General features: G+C 36.7%; 1 long non-coding RNA gene across 1 annotated transcript; it reads right to left on the reverse strand.

Annotated features, from left to right (window-relative positions):
- Positions 1 to 472: 472 nt before the first annotated feature.
- On the reverse strand, positions 473 to 7,386 carry LOC142838367 (uncharacterized). Its single transcript, XR_012908550.1, has 4 exons — positions 7,307 to 7,386; positions 4,917 to 5,015; positions 3,755 to 3,925; positions 473 to 1,391 (listed from the first exon to the last, which is right to left on the reverse strand). It is a non-coding gene; the product is annotated as an uncharacterized LOC142838367 (long non-coding RNA).
- Between the last annotated feature and the right edge of the window lie 9,590 nt (positions 7,387 to 16,976).

Below are 16,976 nucleotides of genomic sequence, written 5' to 3' on the forward strand. Positions count from 1 at the left end.
ATCTCATAATGAAGATTAAACTTCAAGACGTGGGGCCCATGGGGCCCACAGCTCCATCCAATCTTTCTTAAATTTAGGCCAAGAAAAGAATATGACTGAAATTGCAGTTTGTGTGATGTTAGTCTTTTAATTTTTTAATCCTTTACAAAATCATTTATATTGTCCTGAAACACACACACACACACACACACACACACACACACACACACACGTGATGCAGAAGCACTATAATCACATGATGAATCTAGATTTAGAATTGTTTTTTGTTTATTATTATTATTTTATTTATTAGTGTGGTGATACATAATGGATTTTGAGTCATACAAAACATACATGCTCTAACCTTGAGCTATATTTCAGCTTAAAAAAAATCCATCTCCTCTAAACTAAAATAAAGAAAATTTCTAATTGTTTTCTATGGGAAAGACAATGTTCTGAAAGACAAAATTTAAATGATGATACTTCTCTTTTTCCCTTTATTATGCTAAAATGAAAGAATCATAATACTTGATAAGCAAGTACACAGTACTTGAAAAGCAAATACTGGTCACACACCCATCTTTTCTGCATACCCCAGCTGCAATGATCAGCAGCAAGGTGAATAGAATGCCAGTAGTGTATCTGTTTGCAAACTACATAGCCCCACCTTAAAATTCACAAGTTTTAAAAATGCTGCCTGAATTTTTAGACAGTATATATAATTTACATTTGAAAACCTTGAAGGATGGTAGGATCCTTCTAGTTTAAGAAAGCTGTGCATTCTTTCCAAGGATGCCATCCCGTTCAGATAATTTTCTTGATGAAGTAAAGTTAAAGAAATAAATACCATTAAAAAGATTAATGACTCAATATTTTATCAAAATTTATTCATGTTGTCTTTTCAAATCAAGAAGAGAAAAACCTATAGAGAAACAGGAATTAAAAATGGGAAGCAGGTAGAGCATGCCACACACAGGGTTCCTTTAGAAGATGAGACTCGTCTGTCTGTACTATGGTGAAAATTTCAGGATACTCTGCATATGTCAAAACACATAGAGGTTCATAGCACACAATCTAAACCTGAGTTTATGTGCACAGAAATTCATGGAGAAGATGAAGGGATTACAGAATATCTGTGGCAACAAAGGAGTCAACTGTATGACCAGCACAGCAAAGATCTCACTGCAGGTGTGTTTCTGTGTGAGGTGGGGTGCAGCTTCAGGCAGGTACTTTAAATGAAGGGGATCTGCAGGTTCTTATTATAATTCAAAATCCATAATCCATGGTGGCATAGCAAATAAGAAGGGGAACAAGAAAATAGTGGCCATTAAAAAATTGCAAATAATGTATGTAGACATCTTCTCTCAGGGGGTGGAACTTCCCTTCACTTCTTGAGCTGCAGGTAGCTTCATCTGAAAAGTGGAATGTGGAAATGAGACTGAGAGACGTACCTTAACTAACAGCTGAGAAACCTTACAGTGTGCCAGTGAGCTGTATTAGCAGAACTGCAGAGCTAGCTCAGCCTCTAATGCACTTGCTGTGCAAGCAGAAACTTTATTAGATCCCTGGGAGACACACAAAAGCCAAGTGTGGTGGTGCACAGTGGTCATCTCATGGCTAGGAAGGTCGAGACAAGTAGATTCCTGGCAATGCCTGGCTACCCCCACTGGCTGGCATCTATTCCTGTCCTGATGTGGTGAGAATAACAGTTCGCCTCTTTGGTCTCTAAGCTCCAGGTACCACCAGTCTGTCTAATCATTAGTAAAACACCATGAAAATCACTAGTAAGGAACATTCTAGAAAGTATCTCACCATTCCTTCTCAAATTTGCTGACCATTAAAAAAAAGGGGGTGGGGGGAACTAGCCAGGTCACTGGTGGTGGCTCACACCTTTAATCCCATCACTTGGGAGGCAGAGGCAGGCAGATCTCTGTGAGTTCTAGGCCAGCCTGGTCTACAAGAGCTAGTTCCAGGAGAGGCACCAAAGCTACAGAGAAATCTTGTCTTGAAAAAAAAACCAAAAAAAAAAAAAGAGAGAGAGAGAGAGAGAGAGAGAGAGAGAGAGAGAGAGAAAGAGAGAGAGGGGAAATTGATTAATTTCAGATCCAAGATGAGCCTTTAGTTAAATATTTGAAAAGAGATATTAATGTTTTATCAAGGACAACTGAGTAAAACACAGTCTTTATTTAAAAGTGTGTTTAGAAAGGCTCAAATTTATCTTGCTTCTATAGTATCCTGTTAACATGTATTTTTTTGTGGTAATAAAGAAGTCAATAGTGAGAGAATTAGGTTTACAGTTTTTTGTGCTCTTCACTATTTTTCTGCGAATGTGAAACTACCCTTAAAACTAGTTATAAAAATAATATTCAAAATTGTCACAAAATGTTGATTGGATATTTTCCTAAATATTTCCTTAAATGGAGTCAGAGAGCCATATTGACAGAATATGGAACAATGGCTTGAGAAAACACATACTAATTTAAAACTATGATACTATAATATCCATTTTGCCTAAAATTTTAAAAAGGGAGGAAACTGAACAAAAACACAAAATAAAGATGATATATATATATATATATATATATATATATATATATAATATATACCATTCTCTCTCTATATATGTATATATAATAATGTTTGCACCTTGAATGTACCTAAATGACCTGTGTGTTTAATACTTGAGCCCCAGCACATGCCACTGTTGAAAGTGTTGAAACCATTCACAGGTGGGGCAAGTGAAAAGACATTTGGTTGCTGGAGACTTGCTTTGATAGGACTATTGAAAGCCCAGAACCTTCCTACTTTTTTTTATTTGCCTCTGGGTTGTCGTGAGGTAAACAGGCATCTCCACTTTGTATTCTTGCCCTGAACTTCTCTGGTACCACAAACCCAAAGCAACAGGGCTAACTTATCATAGACTGAGATCTCTACCTCACAGTGAAAATAGGCTCTGTTGTTAAGTAGATTGCACCAAGTGTTTTGTCACAGGGAAAGAATACAGATTAATGCACTCGTGAAATGTGTTAATTTCTTAACTCTCCTGAAGTTAAAATAATCACAACAAAACTACACTAACTACAGAACTTAAATGATATTTATTCACAATTTGCAAAGAAAAATAAGGAAAACAGTATCTTAATATCTCATATTTTCTCTCTCATAAATTTTACTATAAACTCCATCTCATCTTTTATTCCTATTTAATTTTTAACTTTTCAAGGTTTATAACATACAGATTGTTCTCTGTAATGAGTTATTTTATTTTTAAACTATGTTGTGACTAGAATCTTCTCAGTTTGATAATTTTATTTTTATGTTTAAACTATAATAGTTTATATAGTATCTTATTAGTTTCCTCTTATCTCCTTCCTTAGTTTTTTATTCATAGATGAAATTTTGAAGAGTCATAGTCTTTTAATAAATGGATCGTGTTTGTATAGTCACCAATTTCATCTTGCTTGAAAAAATGTTTGTATCTTTGTTTTCATGCCTGAAGAAAACATGACAGAGAACATACACCTTGGCCAGGTGGCATGCTTCCCTATATAATGTACTAGCTGCTATACCTTTCTTCTTTAATCATATTTCCTCTAGGGAAGTGTAAAAACAATGTTAGTATTCCTCCATTGAACGTACTTTACATCATCTTCCTGAATGCTCTATTGATTGTTTTTTATTCTTGAAACTCAATAGCATTATCAGAACAGAATTAAGTATAGGTTGAGATCTATTATTTTTGAATATGACACATTTTCTTACAAGTTTTACTTACATTTTATTTGGCATATACATATGTAATCTTTGTCTTTTGCACATATCTTCTTTATTACTGCCATGTTTCTGGTTGTCTCCTGTTTGTAGACTTCATGAAGAATCTGACTCTGTTGTCTGCAAGTTGACTACTTTCAAAGCCATCACTGTAATCTCTCCTATGATTCCAGGTCTATACATGTTGATAGAAACACAGATATTCCTTCTTTTGGCACAAAAAATTTCAAATCTGAATCCCATACTGGTAGAAATTCTATAAGGGAACTATTAGTAAAGACCTCTCTTGTCATCATTAGAACTTACTCTAATCAGTTATCTTTGCTCCCTCTCAGGTCACTTGAGGAGATGCTCTACCCTGACCTGCTCTTCTAGAATAGAGAAAGCTGTTTTGTGTGATTGATTGTAGCTGCATTCTTTGGCCCTGCTTAGCTCTCTTTTTTCCATTCACAGGGTGATGTATGTGGTTTCCATGATCTAATAAATTTATTAATATATCAATCAAAATTTGCTAAGAAAATGAAAGTTTGTAATGTGTGTGGTGTGAACACAGGCACAAGACTGTTACCATAAACACAATAGTGAGTATATAGATCATTGCCCCAGTTTTTTCTATTCCTTTGGCATTTTTTCTACTCTTTTGTGTTGTTCTGCTTGTGAATGGACTGCATATCAACAGGATGACTATCAAACTAGACAATCATGCTAAGCTCTGTCACGCTTCCATGTGAACAAAATGCCACCTCAAGTGTCCTTTTCCTCTCAGGTCTAAGGTAGGTAGAATGTGAGCTGTTTCTGCTAGGCTCACATAGCTGAACATGGGTCCCTTGCTGTGGTGTTTGGGAAGACTGAAACACATTGGAGGTGGAGCTCTCTGGAGGAAGGGTCAACGGCAGCAGGCCTACAGGCATTAGAGCCTGGGCAGGTTTCCTGTTCACTGTTTCTTGAGGAGTGTGGGTGCAATGCTACCAGCCAGCCTCCTGCTTCTGCCACTAATCTTCCCAGCCAACTGCAGTGTCTTTTCCAGTCATAATGGACTCTAACCCTTAGGAATTGTGAGCATAAATAAATGACATGTCCTTCTACATTTCTCTCATCATGGTGTTTTGCCATGATAACAGAAAAGAAACCAGGAGAGAGATGGTTCAGCAGTCAAGAGCACTTACCACTTTTGCAGAAAACCTGAGCTTGTCCCTACCATCTTTGTGAGGTGGCTTTTAATAGCTCAAGGTAATCCAATTTCCCCTCCTAGCCTCCATGGGCACCTGGAGAGAGAGAGAGAGAGAGAGAGAGAGAGAGAGAGAGAGAGAGAGAGAGAGAGAGAGAGAGAGAGAGAGTTATTTTTTAATAAATAAACCTTTAAAGCACAATAAGAGAAAAAATATGAACCATGAACCACTTTAAGAAATTGTTAAAATATGACTCATCTTCCAACTTTTGTAGCAACCTTTACCTAAAAAAAAAATTCTGGGATTACTCAGTTTCTAACGAGTTCCACATGAATATTCTATAGCCAGGTTCCAGATTCTGGCCCAGTGTCATTATTCACTGTCTATTATCTATTAACTATCTATCATTATTCTCCGCCCTCTCTAACTTCACCTTCTTCTTACAGCAAGTGTATTACCTTGAGTCCAGTGACCATAGCTAATTGCTTCCTCCCCATGAACCTTGTTCATTCCTGGAACCCTAAAGCTGTAATGACAGCTCTCTGGGAAATGTAACAATAGACAATAAACATTCTGGCTCTAAAACTGGACCAGATGGCATCTGGCCATCTTTTGCTTTCAGAAGGAACATCTATAACATTTCATTGTTTATTTATTGGGTTTTTATTGAAGATATATGATCCCAAATTCTAGATTAAAATTTAAAATCCTCAGTCCAAATTATAAACTTATGTTTTATGAATTCAACTAGGTGTCATAGAAATTTTTTCAAGAATTAACTAGCAACCTGATGCAGAGCTTCTGGGAACTTTAATCATCAACTGAGAATTTATGATATGATAACTTTTTTTATTCTAAGACATTATTATCTCATGGCCATTCAAGACATTATTATCTTATGGTCATTCAAGGACAGAGGCAATTCTGTTTCTTAAAATTATAGTCATGGTAACCACATTCTCTAGCACTAAAGTGAAAATACTGTGACTTGATTTAGAGACCTCTGGTTTCGCTTTTCTTAACTGAGCATGGTTAAGAGGACCAGATTGGAAAGTTCCAGACTTTTTCAAAGTGCGTCAGTTCTCCTGTTCTTTAAAAGCTTATGGAAGGTTGGAGGGAGAGTTCAACAGGTTAACTAACCTGATGACCTTAGATTAATCTCAGGATCTCAGTGTGGAAGGAAAGATATGACTGCCAGGGCTTGTCTCCCAACAGCTACGTGCACACCCTTGCACAAATGCCAAGCTTATAATCATACCTATGAAGAATAAGGTTTGAGGATCACTACAGGCCAGGGTGGCATACAGAGCAAGGCCTTATCTCAAAATAAACAAATGAATTATTAAAGCAAAAAAAAAGTTTGCCTCACTTTAGCTTTATTGGTTGGCAAGAAATAATAAAAAATAATAGCATGAACTATGTCAGTAGCTTTAAAATTTTTAAGAATAGTAGTCTTGTTAAGAGCACTTGCTGCTTTTGCAGAGGAACCAGGTCTGGTACCCAGCATGCACATAGTGGCTCATAGAGATTTATAACTCCAATTACAAAGATCTGATGCCTCCTTTCAGCTTTTGTGGGCACCACACACACTTCCAAGTGGGTCTCAGATTTAGAGACTTCAAAAGGCCTCGACATCTTTCTGTTTCTGTGGCTCAAGGCTCAGTTGGGTTCTCATGCTCAGGCTTTCCTCCAGACTTCAAAATGACAGCCAGGACTCCAGAGAGTGCCACAGAAGGGTTGCTGTGCTCACATCCCTTCTGGTTGTTAATACAACTAAATTCACTGGAGAATCTTGGACCGTGCACCTTAAAAACTGTTCATTTATTACCAATGTAAATTCTTGTTTCATTAGACAGCGTTTGCACTTATTAATGTGTAGGTAGGTAAGTTTGTGTGGCATATGCGTGCCACAACACACATGTAGAGGTGAAGGAAAGCTGTGGAAGTTCGTTCTTTCCATTCATCATGTGGCTTCTGAAGTTTGAGCTAAGTTCATCAGGCTTAATGAAAGCGTCTGCTGATTCTTCTTGCCAGGCCAAAGCACTTAGAGCTGATAAATGCAATATTTGTGAGATACTCGTTTAGTGTTTTATGGTCTTTGAGAAGATGTAGAACTCTCTATAGCACTCATTTTTCTTCAGAATCAGCATTAGCTCCCTTTAAAAATGTATTTAACATAAAATACTCCTATAGAATAATAATATGAAACCCCATATGTGTTTGGGAGAGGACACAGAATTAACTAGAGACAGGACAACCTGTTTTAACATCCTGGTGTGTCTCTGAGATATATTCAGTGGCTTTATTTTTGCCCCAGTATTGAAACTCACATCACAGACTGATGAGGATCAGAACCATTGACAGAGGTCACTTTACAGCAAACTAACCTTGAAACATCAACACAGGAGGGAAGCTGCTGTGGATCGCACCTTGAATGGCATCAGACACTGTAGACCAACACTGTAGATTAGATAACCAATGCTAAGTGAGCTGCACAAACTGCTTGAAAACAAGTGAGATTTATCCTACTTTATTTCTTCCTGAATTCCTCCCAAAAGATTACTAGACTCAAGAAGATGAAATTCTTTTAGAAGTGCCTCAATAATATGCCTCATTTTCTCCAAGAGAGGCAGATAGCAAAAAAAGGAAACTCCTATTTTTAGGAAAATAGAATGTTATCTGCATAATTTATTAGTCTTCATCTAATACTGTGATAGAAACATCTAGAATCTTTCAGCTGGATGGTAGTGCTAGAACCTCAAACCATTTGGTTTTGAAGAAATGTTTTCAAAAACAGAATCAGGGCTCACATGGGCTCACAGAGACTAAAGCTTCAAGCACAAGGCCTTCATGGGTCTGCACCAGATACTCTACATATATGTTATAACTGTTAGCTTGGTGCTTTTGTGAGACTCTGAATGGTGAGCAGGTGTATCTCTGCCTCCTTTTCCTGTTCTTGAGACTCTTTTCCTCTTATTGGATTGCCTTGTTCAGCATCCATATGAGGACTTGTGTCTTGTCTTACTGTAACTTGAGGTGGAATGGATCTGGGAGAGAAGGCATATGGAAGATCCTAGGAGGAGGAGAAACTTTGGTCAGGATGTATTTTATGAGAGAAGAATCTATTTAAAAAAAAAATCCAAAATTCCTGGCATAGGATCTCCTGGGTGCCCCTACCTCCTCACTAGCTCTTTGGATTTTACCTGCATGGCCCTACTGCATTCTTCTATCACCTTCCCTACCCCACCTTTGTATGAGTGTCTGTAATATTTTCTTATTTACTCAAGTCTTTAAACTTCAACATTTCAGCCCAGATCCCTATCAACACTATTGTTCATATGGGTGCTTTTACCTTAGTGGGTATGCCTCAGTAGATATTGCTTCATCACCCCCCTTTTCCTTGCCTCCTGGCTCCCACTTTCCAAGCTGTGACTGTCCATTCCTCCATCCACATTCTGTCAATAGATTCCAACTAGTTTTTTGCAGGACTCATGGTGCTCATTGCAAATCCTTTTGTTGTGCTCCAGTGAAAATGCTGGGCCTTACTAAAGATTATTGTCATCTATATACTCTTCTAAGTACTTAATAAAATTCCTTAAAAGTGTTCTACACTACACCTTCTTTCAGAAAACTGATGTCAAGCAACATTACTTGTTATGAACTTTTATGCTTTATTTATTTTTATGTGTGTATGTGTGTTTTCTTCAATTAAGGTGCATCATACACAAATGAGTGCCCTCAAAGGAGAGAAGAGGGAGACACATCTCCAGAAAATGGAATTGCAGAGGGTTGTGAGCACCTATATTGGCTCTAGGAACCAAACTGGGGTCTTCTGGAAGAGCAGTAAGCACTTTAGAAAAGTAAGTGCATGTATGTCTGTGTAGACCAGAGGAGGCTTTTGGATCATTGGAAAGTAGTTACAGACAGTTGTAAGTCACCATGTTGTTTCTGGGAATCCAACTTGCCTCCTCGGAGAGCAACAAGTATTCTTAACCACTGACAAATCTCTCCAGATCCTCCTCATTTTAATTTTGGTAGTAATGTTTCTTCCTAGCTGTCTGGGATTTCATTACTCTGAAAGCAAAGTATACTAAAATTATGAATTCCTTGTTATTGTATCTATTTTTAAGATTTAATCTCTGTTTATGTCAGTTTTAGGGTCAAATTGAAGACCCAGACAAAAATTCATACATCTATTATGGAGACCTGACTTTTAATAAAGAAGCAAAATACACAATGGAAAAAAAAAGAGCATTTTCAACAAATGGTGCTGGTATTGCTGGATGTCTGCATGTAGAAGAAGGCAAATAGATTCACATCTATTACCCTGAATGAAACTCACGTTCAAACAGAACAATGACTTCAATATAAAACCATATACACTGAACTTCATAGAAGAGAAAGTGTGGAATAGCCTTGAATGCATGTTACAGGAGACAACATTCTGAACATAACACAAATAGTGCAGACACTAAGAAAAACAATTAATAAATGGGAACTCATTAAACTGAAAAGCTTTTGTTAGGCAAAGGACACCACCAACTGAGAAAAAAGCAGCCTACAGAATAAAAAAATATTTTTACCAACTCCACATATCCAATATATAAGGCTAATATCCAAAGTATATAAAGAACTCAAGAAGCTAGATTTATTAAAAAGCTGAATAATTCATTTAAAAATTGGGTATAGATCTAAACAGAAAATTCTTAATAGAGGAATCTCAAATGGTTTCAAAAACACTTAAAGAAACATTCAGCCTCTCTAGCCATCAGGGAAATACAAATCAAAACTACTCTGAGATTTCATTTTACACCTTTCAGAATAGTTAAGATAAAAAAAACACAAGTGAAGGCTTATGCTGGAGAGGATGTAGAGCAAGGGGACTACTTCTTCATTGCTGGTGGGAGTGCTAATTTGTAGAGTCACTATGAAAATCAATATGATGGCTCCTTAGAAAATTGGGAATCAATCTACCTCAAGACATAGTTATAACCCTTTAGGGCATATGCCCAAAGGATGCTCCTGCCACAAGAACACTTGTTCAGTTTTGTTAATAGTGGCTTCATTTTTAAGAGCCAGAAACTAGAAACATTGTAGCGTTCCCTCAACAGAAGAAAATGCGGTACATTTACACAATGAAGAATTATTTCTTAATAATCATCTTCTAAGATATGGTGTTGTTGGGACAGAGGATATCCCAATATCCTTGCTAGACTCTCAGTACTTCATGTTTTGCACTGTAACCAGATGTATGGAAAAAAAATCTAGCTTTATGGCTTATAATTATGTGTTTTACTGTTCCCAGGGTCCTAAGGACTACATATTATATTTAATATCTGGATGACAGTTATTCTGGAACACTATCTTACCTTCTTGGCTGCTCTTTAATCGTAGATAGTGGGACCTGTAAAACTAAGCAATATTTTGAATGGTTCAGGTGATTATCAAGCAATGAGAGATAAAGGATTAAAACCAAAAGTGTCTTTGGAGAGATAGTCAAGAACGAATAATCACCAACAGGAAGATGTCAAAGTCAAGGTTAATACAGAGATATGCTTCCCAGAAATAGTTGTTAAATTAGAACAGTATTGTAACAGGCAGTGGGGAATAAATAATGGCATGCCTCTATGTCATTTGGATACATAGTTATGGAATGTAGTCACTGATTTTTGCTTTTTTGAATGAAAAGTAAATATTTTTGTCCTAAAATTATCTTTTGAGTTATGCAACATGCTTTAATACCATTGATTTGGTAATAACTTCTTAGCAATAGAAAAGAGGCATGATGGTTCATGAGGTATTCGTTTGATGTCTGTAGTTATGTTTTTGAAAATGCCATATAGACAGGTAATTTTGTGTATGTTTAAATTGATTTCTCTGTGATTTTCATCCCTAACCCTCTTTGACAGTTTTAAACATTTAATTACAACTCTAACACCCAGGATGGCTTGTCTCTTCTCCTGACTAAACTCTGGCACATTAGATCAGTCCAAGTTGTCAAATCTGTACCTGAGGCCATGGCATCTGGGTCATCTAGATGGATAAAATGGAACAAAGCTAAGGAAGAATAGGATTCTTTGAAATTAAAAATTCAAAATAAGAAACTCTGGTCTCAGCTAGGGTTAGCCTCTTGAAAGGAAAAGAAGTTTACACAATGGAAAAGCCTTCTGGTTCCATATAGACTGAAGAGCAGGGAAAGCTGGTCTGCAGGGAGGGCAGGAGGCAGATGCCCAGCAAGAAACTCAGACTAAGGATAGTAAAGGAGAATGAACAAACAGATTTACAATTTCTGGAAGGTTTCCAAGACAGAAAACTACCTCTCCTGATATCTTCTCCTTCCACAGGGTCATGAGAACGTTGATAACTACTATATGGTTGACAAATCTGTTGGCAATATTATTTCTGGATTTTCAATTACAATCATATTTCATTAATTGTCAACTTTGACATACAGATGATATTGTCTGCTTTACAACAATTAATGTGTTTCAATTTACAGAGCACATAATATATAAAAGTCACTTAATGATGCAAGCCATCGTTATTTATTCAATAAACACATGTTCCAGAATTAGCACAAAGCTAGAAGATAAAGTCACTATTTCACCCATGCTTTTTGTTTCAACACATGTCCTATAATGTGATCTTATCAGTACATTGACCTTGATTATAGTTGTAGTTCTTGAATATGAACTAACTACTTTGCCTTGCACTCAGCTTAAAGAAAACATAATCTTTTGTAACAATGAAGGATTTACTTTCCCCTGAATTATTATTTGAACTTATTAAAAGTAAATGTTTGAGAATTTCAACTATACATATATTAAATAAAATATTTTGTATGTAGTGAGCATCAAAAAAAGAAAGGAAGGAAGGAAGGAAGGATGAATGAAATGCCATCCAAAAAGATAAGTGAAATTTATTTTCTTTTTTGGCACTTTTAATTCTTTTCTTCTATTTTCTTTTAATTTATTCTTCTCTCACACAACACACACACACACACACACACACACACACAATGCAAACAACTGACTGCAGTTCCCCTTGCTGTACTCCTTCCTGTCTCTCCCCATCTCCCTTCTTCCTCTTCAGAAAAGAGTAGATCTATCAGGGACATCAGCCAAACATGCATAACAAGACGCAGTAAGACTAGACACAAACCCCTTTTCAAGGGTGAGTGATGCAATCCAGTGGGAGAAAAAGGGTCCCATCAGCAGGTGACAGACTCAGAGATACCTCCACTCTCACTCACTGTTAGTAGTCCCCCCCCAAAAAAAACTCTAAACAACCATAACATCTATTCAGGGAGCCTAGCTCAGTCCTCAGCAGGCTCTGTGACTTCAGTCTCAGTGAGCCCCCATGAGCCCTGCATAGCTGATTTTGTGGGCCATGTTCTCATGGTTCCTACAATCCTTCCTCTGGTTCCTACAATCCTTCTTCCTCCTCTTCTCCGAGCTCCACCTCTGTATATATTTCTTAGACTCAGCACCTTGAGTATAGGTTTGGACTATTGTCTTCACAAAATAACTTAGATTCCATAGAAAAAAGAATATGAACTAGCTAGAGTGATGAAATTTCTAAAAATAGGTTATTAAAGGAGACATGTGAATTGACCACTACTATTTACTGAAAATTATGTATGTGGAATTACTTTAGTTAACTTTAAACAAAAATTTTTGTGTATTATTTTGTGGTATTTGTGGAGACAGTCTTCCTTAAAAATGATTGTGTTGAGGTCACTTATCAAAGTGCTCTATGGCACTCCAATAGTGTACTTAAGATTGACTTAACCAGATGGAAGCAGTAATCTTAACAAGAACAGCAAAACCACAAAAAATCAGAGCAATATTTCTCGTATTTGATTCATCAGAATTATCTCACTTAAGCATAATGATATTTACCAGTCTGAACATTTTCTCAGTATTTTACACTGATAATAGGCCTGGAGTGCCTAGTCTTCATGTTTTCTCATAGTCTATAAGCTGAGTAGATATTCTCTTAGCTAGTATGTAAGATTACTATGGTACAGTAATATTTTACCATAAATAAGTAAGTTACAAAGATTGACAGGAACTGTGATAATTAATTTTCTAAGAACATAAAACATATGGTGTGTTTTTAACACAAACATGTATTCTTTGATAATAAATTTTAGGTGAACTCCTTGTTTAAAAGCTTTTTTAAATTTTTTTGAGATTTTATTTGCATCTTTCCCCTCTTCTCCTCCCCCAAACTCTCCCACGTACCCCATTGTTTTCTCTGAAACTCATTGTTTCCTTTTTATTAAATGTTATACACACATACACACACAAATACACTCACACTTTTCTAAGTACATAAATGCAACCTGCTCAATTTGTATAATGTACTTGTATGTATACAAAGTTTTAAAAATACCTCATAGACATTTTTTAATGAATTCACCTAGGAACCTTATATTTATTATTTATATATCAAAGCTAGAGAAACACAATAATCTTCAAAGTAAAATGACTCTAGGGGAAGAGACAAAATGTAAAGGTACCAATTAATTTGCCCTAATTGTATGTGCCCTGGGAGGATGATTAGTGTAACAGCTAGGAGGAAACCACCATGGCCCTCTAAGGATCAGAAGCTGCCAGCCAAGCATCTTTCATGCCTCAGAAGAGAGAATCTGAGTAACAGTCTGTTAAAAAGTTTAAAAAAAAACAAGAATACAAGCACAGGAAGTTGCCTCTGCTCTTTTGCTGAAGAGGTTGGGGTATGCAGTCCTCAGAGATTGTTCATGTGGCAATTAATCTCAACTCTGGCTGTTAGAGCCATATAGAATAAGTAGAGCAAGAGACAGGACGTGTGTGATCCATTTTGTCAGTCATTATGGTGAGACTTTGCTCCCTGGCTAATCCCTCTTCACCTTCACCTGCTCCTTTTCTGAGTTGCACCTTCCTTTTGTATTTTGTCAGTATATGATCATTGTATGAAATGATAAATTTCAATATGACATTTCTTTTTTCCTGTTCTAAAAAAAGACTTTCTCTGAGTTCTTATTCTTTATCCTTAACGAGCTCAAGGATCAAGGAAAACTGCAACATAAATGTAGAGTGCCTAGGTCAGTCTCATGCAGGCTCCCTGGTTGTCAGTTCAGTCTCTGAGACCTTCTACGACCCAGGTAGTAGACTGTTTTTGCCTAACTGTGGTGTCCTTGATCCCTCTGGCTCTTACACCCCTTTCTCCTCTCATAGCAACCAAGTGAAAGACCTGTATGACAAGAACTTCAAGTCTGTGAAGAAAGAAATTGAAGAAGATATCAGAAGATGGAAAGATCCCCCATGCCCATGAATCATTAGCATTGCCATAGTAAAAATGGCCATCAATAAATTCAAAACAATCGACTAAAATAATTCTTTACAGACCTTAATACTGAATTTCATATGGAAAACCAAAAAATATCCAGGATAGTTAAAGCAATTCTGTACAATAAAAGGACTTCCAGAATATCACTATGATATGGGATTCCCCTCTGTATGCGGTTAATATGCTCTACTGTCATTGGTTAATAAAGAAGCTGCTTTTGGCCAATGGTTTAACAGAATATAGTCAGGCTAGAAAAGATCTATATAGAGAGAATAGTAGGAGTCAGGGAGACATCATGCAGTTACCAAAGGAGAAAGACACCCATGGTAGCTCACCTGGAACCTTTCCTGTAGGCCATGACCTCATGGTGATGCACAGATTAATAGAGATGGGTTAAGTTATGATATAAGAGCTAAATAGCAATACACCTAAGTGACTTGCCAAGCAGTGTTTTAATTAATACAGTTTCTGTGTGATTATTTGTGTCTGGGTAGCTGGGAAATGAATGAGCAGTCTCTGCCTACATCACCGTCCCTGACTCAGGGGAATCTCCCAGGAGTCTACTGGGAGGATCCTAGCTTAGATTCCTCACAATAGTGAATAAGTCGCCTGAACTGACCATCTCCTGTGACATTTCTATATAAACGTATCACCTATTTTGTTGAGTTACAGAATATTTTTGGAACAGGGTCTCGTTACATTGTTTAGTCTCACCTCCAATTAATCCTGTAGCCTCTGTTGTTCAGGGTTTACAGGAATGTGCTGTAAAAATCCTGTCCAGACGTTAAGAATGCTGTTCAAGTGTGCTTACAACCTGGTAATTTGGAAATGTGGGTTTCATTTTCCCTTCTGTCATTGTGTCCTGCAAACATTCTGATTAGGATAAATCAGGAGTCTCTTCTAAAAATCTTGAAAAAATTATTAGTTAATTAAAAATTAAATTAATTCCAAAATATCAATGATAAAGAAAATATCTTTTTTTTTGCAAAACAGATTAGTTTCAATAGTTTTTTAAAGAAGATACAGTGAAGTGTATTACAAAAACAACTCAGTTGCTTGAAAAATCTTGAGAGTTGTTTTCTTTTTATAACATTTATTTAGAAAGAAATGCATACATTTCTATAATCATGACAACTTGAGTCTTCATATTGAATTTTAACAAAACTTTAATAATAAGCTTTTCAAAATAAAGTCTTCTTGCAGTCAAATAGTCACATATAACAATAAAAAATTAATTAAGATTATAAAGCAGCACCAAGCAACCATACAAACAAGTCATATAAATCCAGGGAAAATTAATGACAAATGCAAAAATTAAAGAATAAATTATTTTAGTATAGTTTGTGAGGTAATATCAAACTCCTATATATGCTGTTATCAACCCTGTTATCAGAATGTGTACTTAGATTCTCAAAACCTAAGTAACAGTTGCTTTGCTTATAGTTTGAAACAAATAACTTATCTCCCATTAGGCATTATTCCCTATAGAAAATCATTTTTTTTCTCAGTCGGCACACAAGTTTTGAATTAGATGATCAATGTACTTTTATTTAGCATCTTTGTACCAAGGTATTAGGAAAATATCCCTGGGGAAGCTTCACGGAGTCTTTTAGACCTCAGGGCAAATAGTTCCCCAATATGACTACTTTCCTAGAGCTAAAATGCCTTCTTTTGTATGACTGGAGTTGGTTGGAGAAAAGGTATAGTATGTGTCAAGATTGAAAGTATGTAGAATTGACTTTTCAGAATGAAACAGCCACTTTTTTTTTTTAATTTGGCTCACTTACGATATTAAAAGAAGTTAACTAATTGATGTGTGCATGGGGCTCTGCAGACTTTGGCATAAGGAGAAATTCTCATCTTGTGGGGCTGCCAGAGCCTTGCAGAAGAGAGAGGGCAACCAAGTGTCGAGTCCTCAAGAGAGACACGCAGATTCATCGCCTCAGAGGTCAGGCAGGTGAAAGATGGATGGTACATTTTAGTGTCACTCCAGTGAATTTAGTGAAGTAAATGACAGCCTCTGGATTGTGGGTCAAGAAAGAGCTGGGATTTATCAGCTGAAATACGAACTATCATGGGATGGATGTCGAGAGTCCTAATCTTATTTCAGTCACAGTCATTGCATTTTGTGGATGAGTCCATGATGTATTTCAGTGGGATTTTTCAAACCATTTGAATGTACTCTGTGTGTGCCATGTCCCTATACATGGAACAGACCCTCCTCTCCGGCTCATGCCTGTGCACTGTGTTCTGTGTCGGGGGTTATACCCAGAAGTGTTCCTTGAGCTATGAGACACATTTGTTAAACTACTTGCTAATAAAATCAGAGTGGCCATCTTCTTCTTTCTGAGACTGGGCCCCTGTATGTATGCTAAGTTATGGGTCTTGGCACTGAACAGGGAAGATCAACAAGCCCCAAGGGGAAGACAAGAAGAAGCAAGGAGCCTGTTTGCTGCTGCCGTCTCTTGTCAGTAGTGTGTCGTATTGGGTTATAAATAGGGACTCTACAGTCCTCGTCATTCTCAAATTCCTTAAAATGAGTCAGGCAGGGCTGATGATTCTATTCCACACTCATCCTGAAGAATGGCTTTGGAACTTTTCAATGGGAAAAAGACCAGAAAAATAAAATAACACCAGTAACAAAATACCAAATTGTAAGGAATGGAAGACATTAGCTTGTGGTTCATGTAAATTGACAAATAGCCACATGTCTGAAGTTAAAAT

The sequence above is a fragment of the Microtus pennsylvanicus genome, chromosome 19, assembly GCF_037038515.1.
Source record: "Microtus pennsylvanicus isolate mMicPen1 chromosome 19, mMicPen1.hap1, whole genome shotgun sequence".
In the NCBI taxonomy this organism is placed as follows: Eukaryota; Metazoa; Chordata; class Mammalia; order Rodentia; family Cricetidae; genus Microtus; species Microtus pennsylvanicus.